The following is a 16,409-nucleotide window of genomic DNA, read 5'->3' as shown; positions in this document are numbered from 1 at the left end:
CCTGGTGGTGGCTTGATGTGACATCTCTTGTTTGGAGGTTTGTTAGCAATGCAGCAGTACCCAAAGCCACATTTGGTGCCCTGTAAATCAAGGTAACATTTTTAATTCAAAGTTCCTCAGTGTGCATATTCTGCTTGCTCACTAATTCCAGTCACCTTTTATGTGCGTGAGATCCCACCTGTATGTGCGCACACCTTGAGTGTGAGTGTGTGAGTGAGGTTATCAGTAAAATTTCATAACTTTAGTTATGGTTAAAATGTTGTGAGAGGGCATTTTTCTGAGCCACTTGTTAAAAGGAAACAATTGTTTTATTGTGGAAAGAAGTCAACATTATCCAGATTATGGGTTAAACAATGTTTGCCTCCTTTAATTAGTAAGATTACAGTAGTAATGTAAAAGCTGTAGCCATAACATCCGCAGTTGCTAACAGCTGTTTGTGTTGTCTTTATTTCAGATACACAAATTTTTGGTCATGGTACTCTTCGTGTGCTGTTGGTTTGCGAGACTTCAGTTTTTCTGCTTGCTGTTTGCCACTGGCTGTTTGGTACATTTATCTGGTCGCCACTTGCTGTTGGTGTGCATCTGCTGATGTTATTTTGATCTATCACCACCACCTTTCATGTCACAGGTAGAGAGTTTTGGAGTATAGACCCACCTGACTGTTCCTGCATCTTCAGCACCAAAGACAGCACTTAAAAGGGAGATGATTTACTGCTGTTAAAGCGCTTTTGTTTAAATCTACTATTGTCATGTGAGAATTATTTTGGCCTCCTTATGGGGAAACAATTATCATAAAATTTGAATCTGTTAGAACTTGTTTACGTTTTAAGTGTGTGTAGCTCATGGCAGGCAGTCAGCAGCCTAAAGAGTGGCGGTGCTCTATAAAACAGGGGAAAAAAAATACACCGACGTCACTGTTTATTTCAGAATTTCTGACAAGTGTTTGTCACGATAAATCAGCTGTAAACATAGTATTACTTGATGTCAATATACAGAAATATTGCTGTTATGGCAAGTTTTTTCGACTTGGCAACTGGAACTTGGAGATGTCAGCATACCCGCTCCCCACTTCCCAGCTTCGATGTAAAAGGCCCGCAGCATTTTCCCCGCTCTCACATGCTGCGGTGGTGCAGTGGTGGGTATAAAAGCCTGATAATGTCTGTGGAGTGCCACCCCCCTCCCCCCGATCCCAGTGACCTGCAAAAAGGACCATTAGTCCACGTTATGTCAGGGTAAGAGATGGGGTGTTGTTAACCCTGTTTGGGATCTGTCAACACTCAATTGCTCCCAAAGGCTTTGCATTAATGAGTTAGGACAGCACTGTGTCACACATGAGCTGGACCGGCACAGGGAGGGGGGATAATGAATGTAATGGAGATGAAGCATCCATGAGCCTGTTGTGTGTGACCTTGTCTGATCTTAGGCAAAATGATTGTGTTTGCCTTTTAAGCCATTAAAGCTCAGTTCTGGCTTAATAAAGCAAGGGGCTTTAAATAAATCAAAGACTGGTTCATAGGATGGTGGGTTTTATCCAGCTGTGACACAAACACAACTTTAACACATCCGGCACAGTTGCTTAAACCGGTTCTTAAAGCAGCTGCACAGAGTGACAGTATTTAATCACAATCACTGATCTGCAGTGCTGATTCTGCAGGACTACATGTGCAGATCTTCAGACCTTCCTGCAGAAGAAAGTCTGCTCACTAATTTGTCAGATATGCTAGCTTATGAGCACAGAGTTATTTGGCACCTGCATGTGTTGTGCACCCATGTGAAAGCATGAAATCTGAGTTCTCAGGTGGACCAGAAGATCAGAGACACAGCAGGTTCTGTCCATCACAGCAGGAAAAACAAACTAGTTGTAAGATCTTTGGCTCTAATCTCCTGTTTGGAAACTCTTTGGTTTTTCAGTGAAATACAGTGATGGAAAGTGGATGAGATGAAGTAGTGTCCCAACATCACAGACTGTATGACACATGGGCGTGGTCTCAGTGACATCAGCTTTTTCTAAAAGAGACTCTTTTGAAGCTTTTTGGAACAGTGTGTATGTGGTTTCTGGTCATTCTGGAGCCAGCCTCAAGTGGACACTTGATGAACTGCAGTTTGTAACACTTCTGCATCGGCTCCTTTTTTTTTTTTTTTTTTTAAGCCAGAGGTTGCTGCTTGGCCATCATTGATCAGTGTGGATCAGGGCCCATATGCATGTCCAATCATTACACAATTGGGAGGCCAAGGCCAGTTTGACCACAGCTTTAGCCAAATGCACAACTGCAAATGATCAACCAGTTAACGAAATACATCACGTCAGGGACACAGGTGCAGAATGTCATATGTTGAGGGAACCTCCTGAAAAACCCCATCCAAAAAATTGGAATTGTGCATGTATTAACGCAAGCAATAAACTATAGTTAACTTGACGAATGGTAACAATGTCACTGAGAGTAGGGTTATCCCGATCCGATGCATTGATCGATATCGGCAGCAGATATGGCTATTTCGGGTGGATCAAATAGCATCAGATTTTGTTACACAATCGGAACTGATCCAGTTTTCATGTGTTTTCAGCACTTTCATGCTTTAAGGCTTCTGTAAATCTCACTGTACTCTGCACCTTCTTGGTCAGTGTTTTTTTTTGTGTGTGTGTGTGCACCAGCCTTCCTGAAGGTTTTGTTTCTTAATCAATTGATTATTATTATATTTTCTTTCATTCATTTGTACAATACAGTTGCATCATGCCTCTTGATTCTGAAATATTCAGGGTTTATGATATGTATTTATTATTGTAATTGTTGTTTATTTTTTTACTGTGACCTGGTTGAAGGAGCAAGTTTTGGTTATGGTTCATTATATGAAGCAAAATATAAAAGGATATGTATGTTATAGTGGTTCCATTATTTTTATGGGTCTGAAAATGTAGGTATTGGAATGGTGCAAAAAAAAAAAAAAAAAAAAAAAAAAACGGATTGGAAGTAAAAAAAAATATCTTTATTGGGACATTCTTAACTTAGAGAAGATGGAAAAAGAAAAAAAAAAAAGTTTTTCGGCTGAAAAAGGGGAAATTTCTTCTATTATCAGCCAGTCAATCAGATAACAAACTCAGGGAAAGGGACATTTGGATAAAGATCTCGAACAGAGTAAATGTGTGTGGTGTTTCTTTTAGTTTACAGCAGAAGACCTCAAAAATAAAATTAGCAAATGGTCCATTTTCCTCACTGGACACGCATAGATCTAGAGTGTGTAGTTTCATTTATTTATTTATTTATTTATTTATTCATTAATTTATTCAAGGGTCAGTGCAAATGATTGATTATTTGAGCAGGCATTCATGTTAGCATGCCCGAGTTAGCCACAAGGCTGATTTTCATTCATTGTCCCTTGTGGCTATTAGCAGAGGTCATGACTATAGAAAGAGGTAATATAATGAAGACAGATCACCATCAGCTACACAAAAAGAGTGCTCTTCAGTGAGATGCTATACCTGGAGTGGCAGTTTTAAGCTGTTTCTGTGCTTCAAGAGTTTTCTTAAAGACATCTCACCTCCATAAATCCAAACATGTCAGGGCCTGTCTCCGCCCTCTAATAACAAAAATTTAGTTGTTGGAAAAAAAAAAACGAGGTTGCAGCCATTTCCTGTTTGTTTACCCTGTTTTATGTCTAAGTATTTAAATTACATTTCTTTTTTTAAATCTAAATTGCTGTAAAACATAAATTTAGCCTGTAAATGCTGATTGTGAAATGTGCTGGAGGGAAACTCTGTGAGTTCAGAATAAAGGACGATAAACTGAAAGTGTGGAGCAGAATAATGAACTTAGCCATGACTTGGAGTCTGATGTATATATACTGAACAGCTGTGTTTGTATCTGACTAGTCTGAAGGGAATGCAGTAAACTCAGATTACACACAGACTCCTTATCCTTTCATTTTTAATATTTTTCAGAAACATCATGATGTCAAAGACAAAGGATGAAATCAGTGACAGTAAAGGTAAGAGAAAAAAATGTGACATAGGTTTTATATTATGGATACTATTTCTAGATTATGTATCTGGATCATTTCTTTTTGATGTCTTTTCTACACTACATGATGACATCTGTAAACAGACTCATCAGGATCTAGTGAGCGTTCAGCTTTAAATCATCAATCTTTGACTAACAACAACACTTATTTGTGTTATATTGATAAAAACTTCTTCTTCCTGGTTCTCTCAGACCCTGTCTCTGAATAAAGGATTTATGAGACTTGTACCATCTAAAATGCACAGTTACAAGACATAAAACTTCCAAGACAAAAAAAAAAAGAAAACTCCAGCAGGGGGCATGAAATTGGAAAGCACATAAAAGAGAATCTTCCGACGCCACTTGAAGCTGTGAAATCGCTCTCTCATGTTGCAACGCTGGCATCGCCAATTCTGGGGACAAACCCACACAAAAAAGACTAAGAAAAGGATCTGTCATTGCGGGTCATCTGTGGTTTTCATTTGACATTATGTGTGACTGTCACAAACATCCTACTCACCCCAAACACGAGGAGAAGAGCAGCAGCAGTGACTCACGTGAGCTGATCACATTGCGTACCGCTCGAGTGTCGGCACAGGACAAACTGTTCCCATCTCACTCTCACATCGCCTCGCTTTGTTGTCTCCTCACTTTACAGTCAGAAACTTTTTTTTCCCCTCCTTCTCCTCCGTCCAGCTGGGTTCCAAGCTATTTCTAATCCAATCCCCCAAACCAATTCTCAGTAGGCCCCTTCTCCACACACAGGCATCCCTGGGCCACCAGGCGCCTTCTCACCCTGCCTCACTTCCTTCCTAACCCTGGGTCTTGTAGCATCTCGCAGAGGAAGCACTCATCCCTATCAGCCCAGACCTGTTGGCAGAAACCCTACAGCGTCTATACCAGAGGGTGAAAATAGAAGGAGGAATGAAAGGCCGGAGAGAGGCTACAGACGGAGCACAACAACAACAATTTATATGAAGGAGGATGCTGCTTATACAAGAATGGGAGGAAATGAAATAAATAAACCACTGGCCCAGATTCCAATTGTTGGGGAGATGTACCGAGCCGTGACATTTCCATTTTTGAGATGAAATGGTGTAAAATCCTCTAGACGCCAGGCTGGGAGAGGTCCACGAGGACCCCCAACTACCCCCTCCCTCCCTCCCTCCCTCCTTTCTCTCTCTTCCTCTATTTCTTTCTGCGTTGCCCTACAGACGCAGAGCACTTTCAAGACAGGCAGACAGCAGCGAGCCACCTGGGAGCAGCCTCTCTCCTGCAGACTGAGTGGATCCCAGTCAAACTCTGACAGCCTCACGTGGAAGCGGGGAGACAGACCCTGAAATGTTCTGCCACCTGTCACTCAAACTGACAACGTGATGTGAAAAGAATTAAAAGCAAATAAAAATGATATCCAGCATGATACGTGCATAGGGTCCCTGAGTGTGATGCGCTGAGGCGTGTGTGTGTGTGTCTTTCCACGTTATCATTGCGTTTCAGCTTTGCTTTACTTTAAAAGGCCTCTAAACGGCGCCGAATGACCTCAGTCAAACTGTAAAACCTCACGTGGAAGCTGTTTGGGCAAAATATTTCAAAGCATCGGAGCATTCTTTGAGCTGATGCAACAGACATCCAGATAAATCCAAGGCGTAAAAAAAATAAATAAATAATAAATCAAACATAATCAGAAAGCATCAGTGTGCCAGAATATGTTGTGTGCGTGAAAATGATAACAAGAAGCTGTAATCAGGGAGATCATTATTCCTTTTTTCCCTTCATTTATGGTCCTTTGGTGCGTTGATGTGGCTCGTCTGCTCACAGCTCACCCGTCAATCAAACAGTCGGGCGATTTGTTGCTCCTTTAGCCACACTGGCTAGCATGGTCCATGCTGACTGTCTGCTTATTTCCTGTCCCGTCACATGATGTGTGTGTGTGTGTGTGTGTGATACAGTGTTCTTCAAGCATGATGTGCGAACCTTTATTCTCTCGTGCTTCAGAAAGGGTTTATCCTCAGTCATCAGAGCATTTGGTTCGGGATTGTATGTTTTTTGAGTCAGGAACATAAACGTGAGGCACTTCGGAGGAAAGATAAAAGGCATTTGGAACAAAAAGTTCTGTTTTTGCACTTCCTGAAATCTGATGAAAGTAAAGCTGTCAAAACCAGGTATCTCTATCTGCTGACATATCTGTTCTATAATTTTAACATAACTTCTGCGAAACCCCTTTCACTGACACCATGTGATGAGTGACTTTCATTAGTCCCCCGGGGCCACAGTGTGGGACCTGCATGAAATCAATAAATACTTCATTTTGTGTTGCAGCAGCATTGATATTCTGTCAAACATGGCAATGCTGTATTAGCAACTGCATTATGAATGATTTCTGTTGTGACTTTGGCTGGTCATAAATATAACTTGTTTTTAATTTGTGTTGCTGTGCTGGATGTTCAGACTGAGCGTGTGTGGGTTTTTAAACCTCTACATATTCACCTGTTGTAGAAATCCCTGAACCTGCCTGTGATACAGTCAGTTCCAAAGACAGCACAAGATCTTTGTGATCTTAATGATGTCATAACAAAAGGATCTCCTAACTGGCCTCAAACACCAAGGCCTGTCCATTGCCCAATCAGAGTGAAGGGGGTTTGTGGAGCGGGGAGCCTTAAAGAGACAGCAGCTAAAACAAAGTGTTTCAGACAGAGGCTGAAATAAAAGTTTATAAAAACACCAGGTAGAGAATAATATATTTTTAAGGTGTGAATCATGTAAATATACTACAGGGGAACCAGAGGGACTGAGTAAAACCTTCAAAGAAGCAACGTACCCCCGAAACGTGAGCACCTGACTGACTTTAATATCCTGTAGATCTAATTGAGGCTAGCTACAAGGCTGGATACATTCAGGTGAGTCTGTAAGCTTTAACCACTAAATTAAAACAGTCACTAGGTTCATAAAGTCTGGATGTGTTACAGTTGGTTTTCATGTTTTAATGTTTAAAACAAGTTCAGTTGAAGTCTAGGATCAGGACAGTTTCAGAGCGACCTGTGTTTCAGCTTAGCAAAAGGTGTTAGCAGTGGTTGGTGTGGTTACATCAGCTGTTTTTTTCCCCCATTTTTTTCTCCCATTTTTGTAACATTTAGTGTTTATTCACAAATAAATGTACAGAGGGAGTGCAGTTCAAACCAGAGTCAGACTTATTGTATTCTTGAAGATACTTGGCAAAAAAAAAAAAATCTATTCTGACTCTGTTAACAGAGTTCAACAGGTTCAACTCATATTGTGGGCTGCAGCATACAACAACCTATATCACATTCAGCCTTTTACTCTCTCGATCCACTGAACATTTTCTTTTGTATTATTAAATAAACAAGATAAGAGTCTTGACAAATTTTAAAACTACAGATATGAAAACAAAGCAGACTAAATTAAACACATATCTACAGAGGCGTATTGCATTCACTTGAAGGAAAAACAAAACAACTCAGGTTTTTCAGAGTAATTTATTCTTCGGTTTGTTTGTTTTTTGGTAATTAATTTTGTTTTTTTTCTGATTAATATTTTTTATTGGTTTGTTTGTTGTTATAATAATTATATTGGTTTGTGTTTTGTTATAATTATTTCTGTTTTTTTGAGTATTTTTTTTGTGGTAGTTAATTTTTTTTCTGATTAATATTTTTTAATTGCTTTGTTTTTTGTTAAAATTATTTCTGTTTTTATGAGTATTTTTTTCTATTTTCAGATTACTTTTTTCCTGTTTTAAGGAGTTTTTTTTTTTTTTCCTGAAGTATCGAGATACTTAGAAATCCTGTGAGAACCTCCAACCTGATCAGAGATCCTGTTTGGCACATATATGCCTTATCCTTAACTTTCTACCGGCTTTCCAATGTAGAAGCAATGCACTTTTTTAATGCCACATCTTCGTCTAATCCTTAAGTATTACATTGAACAATAGGCTTAAATAAAATATAAGGATAAAGTCGAAAACATAACAAGGGTATCATACCCTGTGTGTGGCTAATACCTTACCTTCAATGACCTGGTACGGACCGGTAAAAAGTTAAGGATAAGGCATATATATGCCAACAGGATCTCTGATCTGTGAGGGACACAGGAGCCACCACACATCCACGAGAGTCGTCTGCAGGTTGGAGGTTCTTGCGGGATTTCTAAGTATCTCAATACTTTAGGAGAAAATTACTCTGAAAAACAGGAAAAAAGTAATCTGAAAACAGAAAAAAATTACTCATCAAACTGAAATTATTATAACAAAAAAAAACAATATAATAATTATAACAAAAAACAAACCAATAAAAAATGTTTATCAGAAAAACAAAATTAATTGCCACAAAAAACAAACCGAAGAATAAATTACTCTGCAAAACCTGAGTTTTTTTTTTTTCTTCTTCAACTGAATGCAATACGCTTCCGTACATATCTGCTACATAAAAACAAATAAAAAAACAAAACAAAACAAAAAAAACTTGAGCTTCTATTTGAGCATTCCTTATTGGTACACGGAAAGGCAGGGAGCTCTGAAAGAGTCATAACAACAAAATAAAAGTACCATCCACAATGGGAGGGTGGAGCCTATGATATCTGTCCTATGCAGAGACATAGAGACAGGCGATCACTCGTACTCAGGAGTTTATAAGTGACCAAGCAATGTGACGGGCATGTTTCTGGACCGTGGGAGGGAGCTGGAGAGAACACACACATGCACGGGGAGAACATCCTAACTCCACACTGAAAGGATCCTGTCCTACAGGAACCAGGAACTTTCTGTAGAGCAATAACGCTAACCTCTGCACCACTGTACGGCCCACAAATACAGCTATGTTGATAAAAGTTAGAAATCATTTTGGACGAGAAATAGCATAACTAAAATTCTGAACCATTCCGTGTAAAAGCTATTTCTACATGTTTTCATGAAGTTTACAGATTCGGGCCAAACGGAGCACTAACATGAAAACCAGGGAGGCAGTGTTGCTGTTACTACATGATACAAAGCTTTGGTGAGACACAAAGAAGAAAATAAGACTTTGTGAGTTGTTGAGGAACTTCTGCCTCTGTTTTTGTCTTTTTGCAAGAGCTACATTAGCAACACCTCCTCCACAGTTGCCATGTTTGAGTTGGTTGTTCTCATAAACGTTTGACTCTGGGCTGGGCTGGGCTTCTTCTTACATATAAGTCATACAAACTCCAGATGTGTATAGAAGTGTTCATGTGGACGAATCAGTCTGACTCCTGTTGGCACACTGCTGTAAGATAAACACTATCTCTAATTGAAGGCGTGGAGGCCTCTGCACATCTTTGTGTTTAAACAGGAGCTGGGTTTTATCACCATTAGGGTGTGAATGTGAGTGAGTGTGTGCTTTTGTGTGACTGAGTGTATCAGTCAGAGGGAGAGGAGGTGAGGAGATCGAGAACAAATCTTTTTTTTTTTTCTCTCTCTCTGCAACAGAGAACAAACTGCCTCTGTGACATTCCTGCTTGTTATTAGGTCAGTAATTCCACCGGGAGCATCACAGATGTAGAACTAATTTTTGTCGTCCCCTGGATGCTGACCAGCAGAGTTTTCACGCTGTGTTTTATTCAGGTTGAATCCCAGGCTGCTTTACCAGGAAGCTTGTTTTCCTGGAGAGTTCAGAGTAAATCATAAATAACAAAAAAAACTGAAAAAAATGGAATGTGCTCTGCTGACATTTAATCTCTGTTCAATTTAAAAGCTTTTCTTTTACATGACTGCACGTATTACCATATGCAGCATGTCAGCTGTGCTCCAAAACATGAAGGAAGGAACAAGCTTAACAGAATTCTATTAAGTTCCTCCAATTTAAAAACAAAAAGAGCAGGAGCAAGAAAACACATCAACCAGGCGGCTATAAAATAAGAGTCCTGACTTTGGAAAAGCTTGTTATAGTACCAGTATTTTGGAATCCACTACAGTCACAGCGTCTCTCTGAAATGCAGCAGTGGGTGACTTACAGCTATGTGGTGACTGCCAGATGTCACATTGCGTTTTATTTGTGATCAGTCAGGTAGAAAACGACAGAGCACAGGCTCTCTGAGAGTAGCTGTACTCAGGGACTGTTTCATGGAGTGCACCTGAAACCTTGTTGGTTGGATGCATTAAGTACAGCTAAGGGGATGTTTGTCTCCTGAGTGCAGAGGACATGGCAGCCCACCAGAGCACTCGCCCCGAGTGGTTTAGACTCCAACCGGTTTAGTCTGGTCCAACTAGAGGGTGGGGAGGGGGGTTGAGGAGGAGAGCGATTCTAATCAAAGAGGTCGACTGGAGAGATCGTTCAGATGGTGGTCAGGAGCCAAACGCTGCTATTACTGCTGCCATACCACAGCTCTGGTTTAGATCTGACGGCAGCTTTGTTACAGGCGCTCCGTGTCTGAGTATTTTCCTAAGACAGAACGATAAGGAACACAAAAACAAAGAAGGGAGGGCGAAACTTGCAGGCTGACAAGTATAGTTTACAAGTAATTCAAGTGTAAAGATCAACAGGCTGCTGGTGTAACAGCTGACAGGTTCCTGTTTGTGTTTCTAACAATCCTTTGTTCCCCTTATATCAGGTCCACAGATGCTCAGTCTACCTCCAGACATCTCTGAAAGCCCCGTGTGTTTCATCCATTCTCTGTCTGATCTGCTGCCACGAGGACACTGAGGATAGCTCAGTGTTTAAATGAGCAGTTTGTTGTGAAAATGGTTAATTAATCAGAAGGGAAACCAGATATTTGGGGATCAATTTATCCCTCAAGTCAGTTTTTACTCAACAAGAGCCACAGTTTGCTACGCTGCACCGCGCTATTTTGTTTTCAGTTAGGGGAAGAAAAAAAGGAAATTGTGGAAAGTGAGAAACAATAAATGAACACTTTGGTTAGGATCATATTTTAGCTGTGTTGGTACATGATGTCAGGTTAAATGGGCTTCATGCTGCTGCCTCAGAACAAAAAAGTCCCTGGTTTGATTCCATTTCTTTCTTTCTTTCTTTCTTTCTTTCTTTCTTTCTTTCTTTCTTTCTTTCTTTCTTTTTTCTTTCTTTCTTTCTTTCTTTCTTTCTTTCTTTCTTTCTTTCTTTCTTTCTTTCTAGGTAGGTAAGGCGCTTGTATGGTACTGGCTAGACTCAACCCTCATGGGATGTGAGACCTAGACCACATATAGGCATGGTAGCTCTCTCTCTCTCTCTCTCTCTCTCTCTCTATGTATCTATCTATCTATTTATCCCTCTCTCTCTCTCTCTCTCTCTCTCTCTCTCTCTCTCTCTCTCTCTCTCTCTCTCTCTCTCTCTCTCTCTCTCTATATATATATATATATATATATATATATATATATATATATATATATATATATATATATATATATATATATATATATATATATATATATATATATATATATATATATATATATATTTAAGTTACAGACAGGCATAGGTTAAAAAACTGATCAATTTTAAAATATTTATTGCTAACATATGAAAAATAAAAGATGTGTTAAATTGTTTTACAAAGCATAAATAAAATAAAATAAAAGTAACAATAAAAACTCATTTTGACATGAAGTTCATCCTGCTTGATGACAAAAGTGAGATATTATTATCTCTGTTGATTTAATGTTTTTGAATGATTTGTTTGTAGACTTTTATTCCTAATGTGTTTTATCAATGAATCCCCTTTGTAACTGTTTAAGATGTTTTGAAGTTTTGAACATGGATTGTTTGTGGTTTGTTCTTAGCCCCACAGGGCCACTCTTTAGTGGGCTGGAACAAACGCTCAGAAGCATATAGTCCACTGGAGTGTATACGTCTGTAACTTAATGGAAAAATTAAATATTTGAAAAATAAATAAATAAATAAATAAATAAAATAAAATAATAAAATACATTTTTTTATGCCCTGAGAAAATTAAATCATTAAAGAAAATCATTTTGACCAATATTTTATTTTTCAGAGGTTTAAAACTCTGCATCTGAAACAGATGGTTGACGTCACAGACTGTTAAAATATAAAGATGATGGTAATGAAAGAAAATATTTAGGTCTTTAAAAATAAAGTAGCTAATCAGAACAGGATGACTGGAACCCACACATCTCCACATCTGTTCACTCTGACAAAAACAGGATGGACTTTCCGAGGTCTCCACACTCTTCATCTGACTGAAACCAAAAATTTAACAACACAGTCTCGGACTCCGGATGATGAAACAGATACCAGTGGAGTGATGGATCAATTAGTCCCACAGAATAATTGATGAGTTCCTGAGTGAGAGACTCAAACTTTGAATCCATCCTGTGACGTGCAGACTACTTTCAAAGTGTAATTCTTTGTCTCTCTGTTCACCGAGGCTTTTGTCCATGCTTTCATTATTTAGAACATGCGTCTGATCTTGTAAAAGGCATTATTCAGGCTACTGCCTTCTGTCAGCCAGTTTTTCTGGAAAGATTAAAATCCTCCACGCTGTAATCATGTTATCAGCCTAAAGCTCAGAGTTACAGGCTAATACAGAGCCTGCACATGGCTGGGAGTGAAATCAAATGGTCTTTGGCGAGGCCCATGCATCATGCTAAGCCTTTCATGACAATAGTTTGTTTCATCTCATCGTCCACAAAGAAAACACTCGACATCTGTGATAGATCATGCTCATCTCTGAGATGTGAAGGAGGGTGTAGATGTATTCCTGGACTTTGAAGGAAATTAGATGATGACGTTCAGCGATGTTTCTGAAAACACACACTCTCACACACACTAGACTAGACAATAACTGGATGTGTGTTTAATCTTTGGGCATTTATTTCCCTCCACTGACCAGAAGCTGATAATTAATGCAGCTTTCTATCATCCACTCCTCCCTCTTCTGTCTCTCAGAGAGTAAAATTGAAAGTTTGAGTCTTTCCTGATCAAAAAATCAAACGGCTCTTGAGAATATTTTCAAAACGCTCGATTCTGCTTCTCTGACTGCTTCTCTGACTGCTTTTCTGTTTTGTTGTGTTTTGCCTGACAGTCACACAAAGCCCTGCAGCAACAATCCAATCTGAAAATAACCACTTTCTCTATTTTACAAACTTGTAAAATCGGTAATTAAGAGCATAACAAACATTTTGAGTGAAAGTGAATCACCTCAGGTAAAATGAAAGAGAAAGAAACGGAAAGACAAATGAGCTGGTGCACACGTCGGCGGCTCAGCGTCAGAATCAACACTTCAAACAGGATGTTTACATTCAGGCTCAGAGCGTGATCCAGCGGGATGCTGCCCTCTGAATGCACAGTCACTGTTAGTCACTTTTTTACTAATGACACTCAGAGTGACAGATCATACAGTTTAGATTTCCCACTGGGTCTCCACACACAATTCACCATTTATTATATTGTCTAAAATGATTAAATTAGTAATAGAAGTTAACAGATCTGACATAGAGTATAAGATATAATAGCTACATGTTGTTCACACAGATATGAGTAAAAACTAGTAAAACTATAGCAGCAAAACCTGCACATCTGAGATCTGATGGAATGATTTTGATCATTTTGTTAATGCTTTACCTTTATAAACATCACTGATTTATTATTTCTATGAAAATCAAAAAGCTCTTTAAAAACCTGTCACAGTGAAGTATTCAAAACAGATAAACAAAGGCTCAGAGGAAAACTCCCCATATCACCCATCTGACAATAAACTCTTTAAAATAAAATAACTAACTAAATAAATAAAGGTAAAAAACAAACAGCGTCGGAGTGTATTTCATGTTTGTTATACCGACCCACTACAGGGTCAAATACGGCCCACAGGGTGACTTTACAAAGAGTGACAGTTACAGAGACGAATAGCTACAGTACCAAATACTTTGATTTGGAGGACTCCTCCCTAGTTCTCATCGTGTCTCTTCCTCCTGGCAGACTACCTGCGTTTGTTTATGTCTGGCACGCTGAGTGCGTGGACTGATACTCTAAGCGGCGAGCGCCTCGTAGCCAGCTGTGGCTCTGCAGCGGAGGTAGCGCCATTTTACGACACGATGAGAACTAGAGCCTTATTTAGCTGTGTTTTTGTGTGAAAGTAACGCGCTGAAAATTCTCTAAATAAAGTATGAATGCAGATCGATATCAGATTTTTTCTGTGGGAGTCCGTTTATTTGTGTTTTTGGTCAAGTAAAGTATGGCTCCGTCTGAGTGCAGAGGAAACCAGCAGAGGAGCAGGGAGGGGGTGTTTGGTGCGTGCGCCTTGGGCTTCTGCTGCACAAAAACACTGCTGTAGGGGTCATTTCTGCCCTAAACCTTGTGATAGGACCCAACTTGTTCCATCCCAGAGTATCACTTCAAGTCTCATACAGTACATACAGTAACTTAAGCGAGCAAACATGGCTCAGACATGTACGTTAGATAAATTAGGTGAAAAAAACAAAAAAAAAAGAAGGGAGTAAACTGAAATTTCTTGCATAGTCCTCAGTCACTCAATAGATCTCAAATATGCTGCATAGTCTTTAAAAAAGAGGTCCATGGTGGGTGTTCAACTCACATCAGCTTTGTCCAAATTAATCCACATTTTAGAACAAGATGATCAGCTTTAAAACTGGTTATTTCTAAATGCTATTTCTCAGTTTTCCTGTCCAGGCAGTTCACGACTGGATTGATTTGTGTCACGTAGAAGTTGGTGAAGTTTAGCTAAAAGAAGACCGATCTGTGTGGTCCTCTGCTGAAAATGATTTCCTTGATTCATTTTGTTGTAATGGTGGACACAGTCAGCAGTTATTCTGCAGTGGTCTGTTCAAACTTGAGAGTCTATCAATAAAATAAAGAGTGAGGTTATGTTAGCTCTGATTGGTAGATGACTGGCAGGACATAATTGGGATTCACTGACATTACACATTACAGACATGTCTTAGAGCACCAGGCTGCGAGGAGCACTAAGCAGATAGTCTGCTCACTGAACTACAAACTGAGTTTACAAAGTTTGACTGGTGACACCTTTCGAAATATAGAATACTATTTAACAATATATGATATTACTTACACAAGTCACTTTGCATTGTGGGAAAAGCTGTCTTGAACAAAGAAAAGTAGAGTTTAAATGAAGATCTGCTCTGCAAAACAAATACCTTGGAAAAAGTCAAATCCTCAAGACAGTGGGTGCAAGTGCTCATGGGAAATGAAGTTTTTTTTTTTTTTTTTCTTTTTTTCTGCCAGCTTCCTTGAAGTGACTCTAGGATGCTTATGATGTTTTGTAAAAAGAAAGGTTTTTAAAAATGAACAGTTTCAGCTCAGTTGTTATTTATAGGATAAAATGCACAGATTGTATTGGTCGAGCCTGCTTTAGACCAGATTTATCTGATTGTGGCCTACAATCTAAGATGAGATTGACCCCCTCATGTAGCCGTTAGACTCTAAACTAACTGTATGGTTATTATAGTTTTTACCTTCCAAAACATATTTCATTCAAATTATTTTACATTAAATAAAAAACAGTTTTTTCTAACTTATGTGTTTTTGGTAACCCTCGCTAAGTACAGAACATGTGTGAGCTTGTGGTGTCCTCTGTGGAGTCGTTCTACTCCCATGTGTATGTAAAAGACTCAATATAAGTCAACCAAACAATTATTTTATATTGTTTTTTATTGTTGTTTTTGTATTTATAAACATCCTAATGATCTCGTCAGAGTTTGTTCTGCTAAAAGCCAAATAAACACTGCATCTTCAGTGTTAAACGTCCCCAACACACGGCTCCAGCATGAGTCAATGACTGCGTAAGACAGAGATGCAGAGGTCTTTTTTATGTTTTATAATTCAGGTAAAATATTAATGCTGGTTTAAACACAGAAGAAACAAATACAAATTCAGTGTCTCTGTCCTTAAAAGCACACAACCCAGATCTGATCCACAAACAGCCGTGCAAAGAAGGACAGAGGGAGGCAAGAGATGTCATTATATAAGAAATACTCGTCTTTTTGCAGCGGAGGGACATCCTGCAACCTCAGAGCTCAATTCCTCCTGGCAATCTCATCACTAAACATGAGGATGCCACCAGAAAAGAAATAAAAAAAGAGGAATAGAATGAACTGGCCCTGCTCCATAGCCCCGTCCAATCTATGAAAGCCAGCCCGCTCTCTGCTCGCCATGCAATTACACAACCTGTTGAGTGTTGTCCCGGGAATGCGGTCAGAGAGTCACTGGAGAATTAATGAAATGCCAAGATGGAGGGAGAGAAATTGCCTGTATAACCTACCCTCAAGGTGCCCTTGTGGTATTTCTGTGAATAAGTCACAGAAGAGAAGAATATAGCAGACCTGGTCACACTCTGAAAGACAAAAGTTGTGCTGCCTTCAACTCTCTCCCCTTATATTTAGTCCATCTGTGGAAACCGGAGCAATCATCGGATCTCTGCCTCTCTGCTATCGACCACGGTCTCCAAAGGTCACAGGCA

At 39.3% G+C, this 16,409-nt stretch overlaps 1 protein-coding gene across 2 annotated transcripts in view; it reads right to left on the bottom strand.

Moving 5' to 3' along the window:
* The window catches only part of cdh8 (cadherin 8), a 172,581-nt gene that overhangs the window by 16,268 nt on the left and 139,904 nt on the right, over positions 1–16,409 (bottom strand). The window lies entirely within an intron of this gene.

The sequence above is a fragment of the Halichoeres trimaculatus genome, unplaced genomic scaffold (genome assembly GCF_033239565.1).
Source record: "Halichoeres trimaculatus isolate MK-OKI-2021-1 unplaced genomic scaffold, fHalTri1.1 fHalTri1_scaffold_3, whole genome shotgun sequence".
Classification (NCBI taxonomy): domain Eukaryota; kingdom Metazoa; phylum Chordata; class Actinopteri; order Labriformes; family Labridae; genus Halichoeres; species Halichoeres trimaculatus.
Note: the sequence above shows the minus strand (reverse complement) of the source record. Positions and strands in the feature narration are given on the sequence as shown.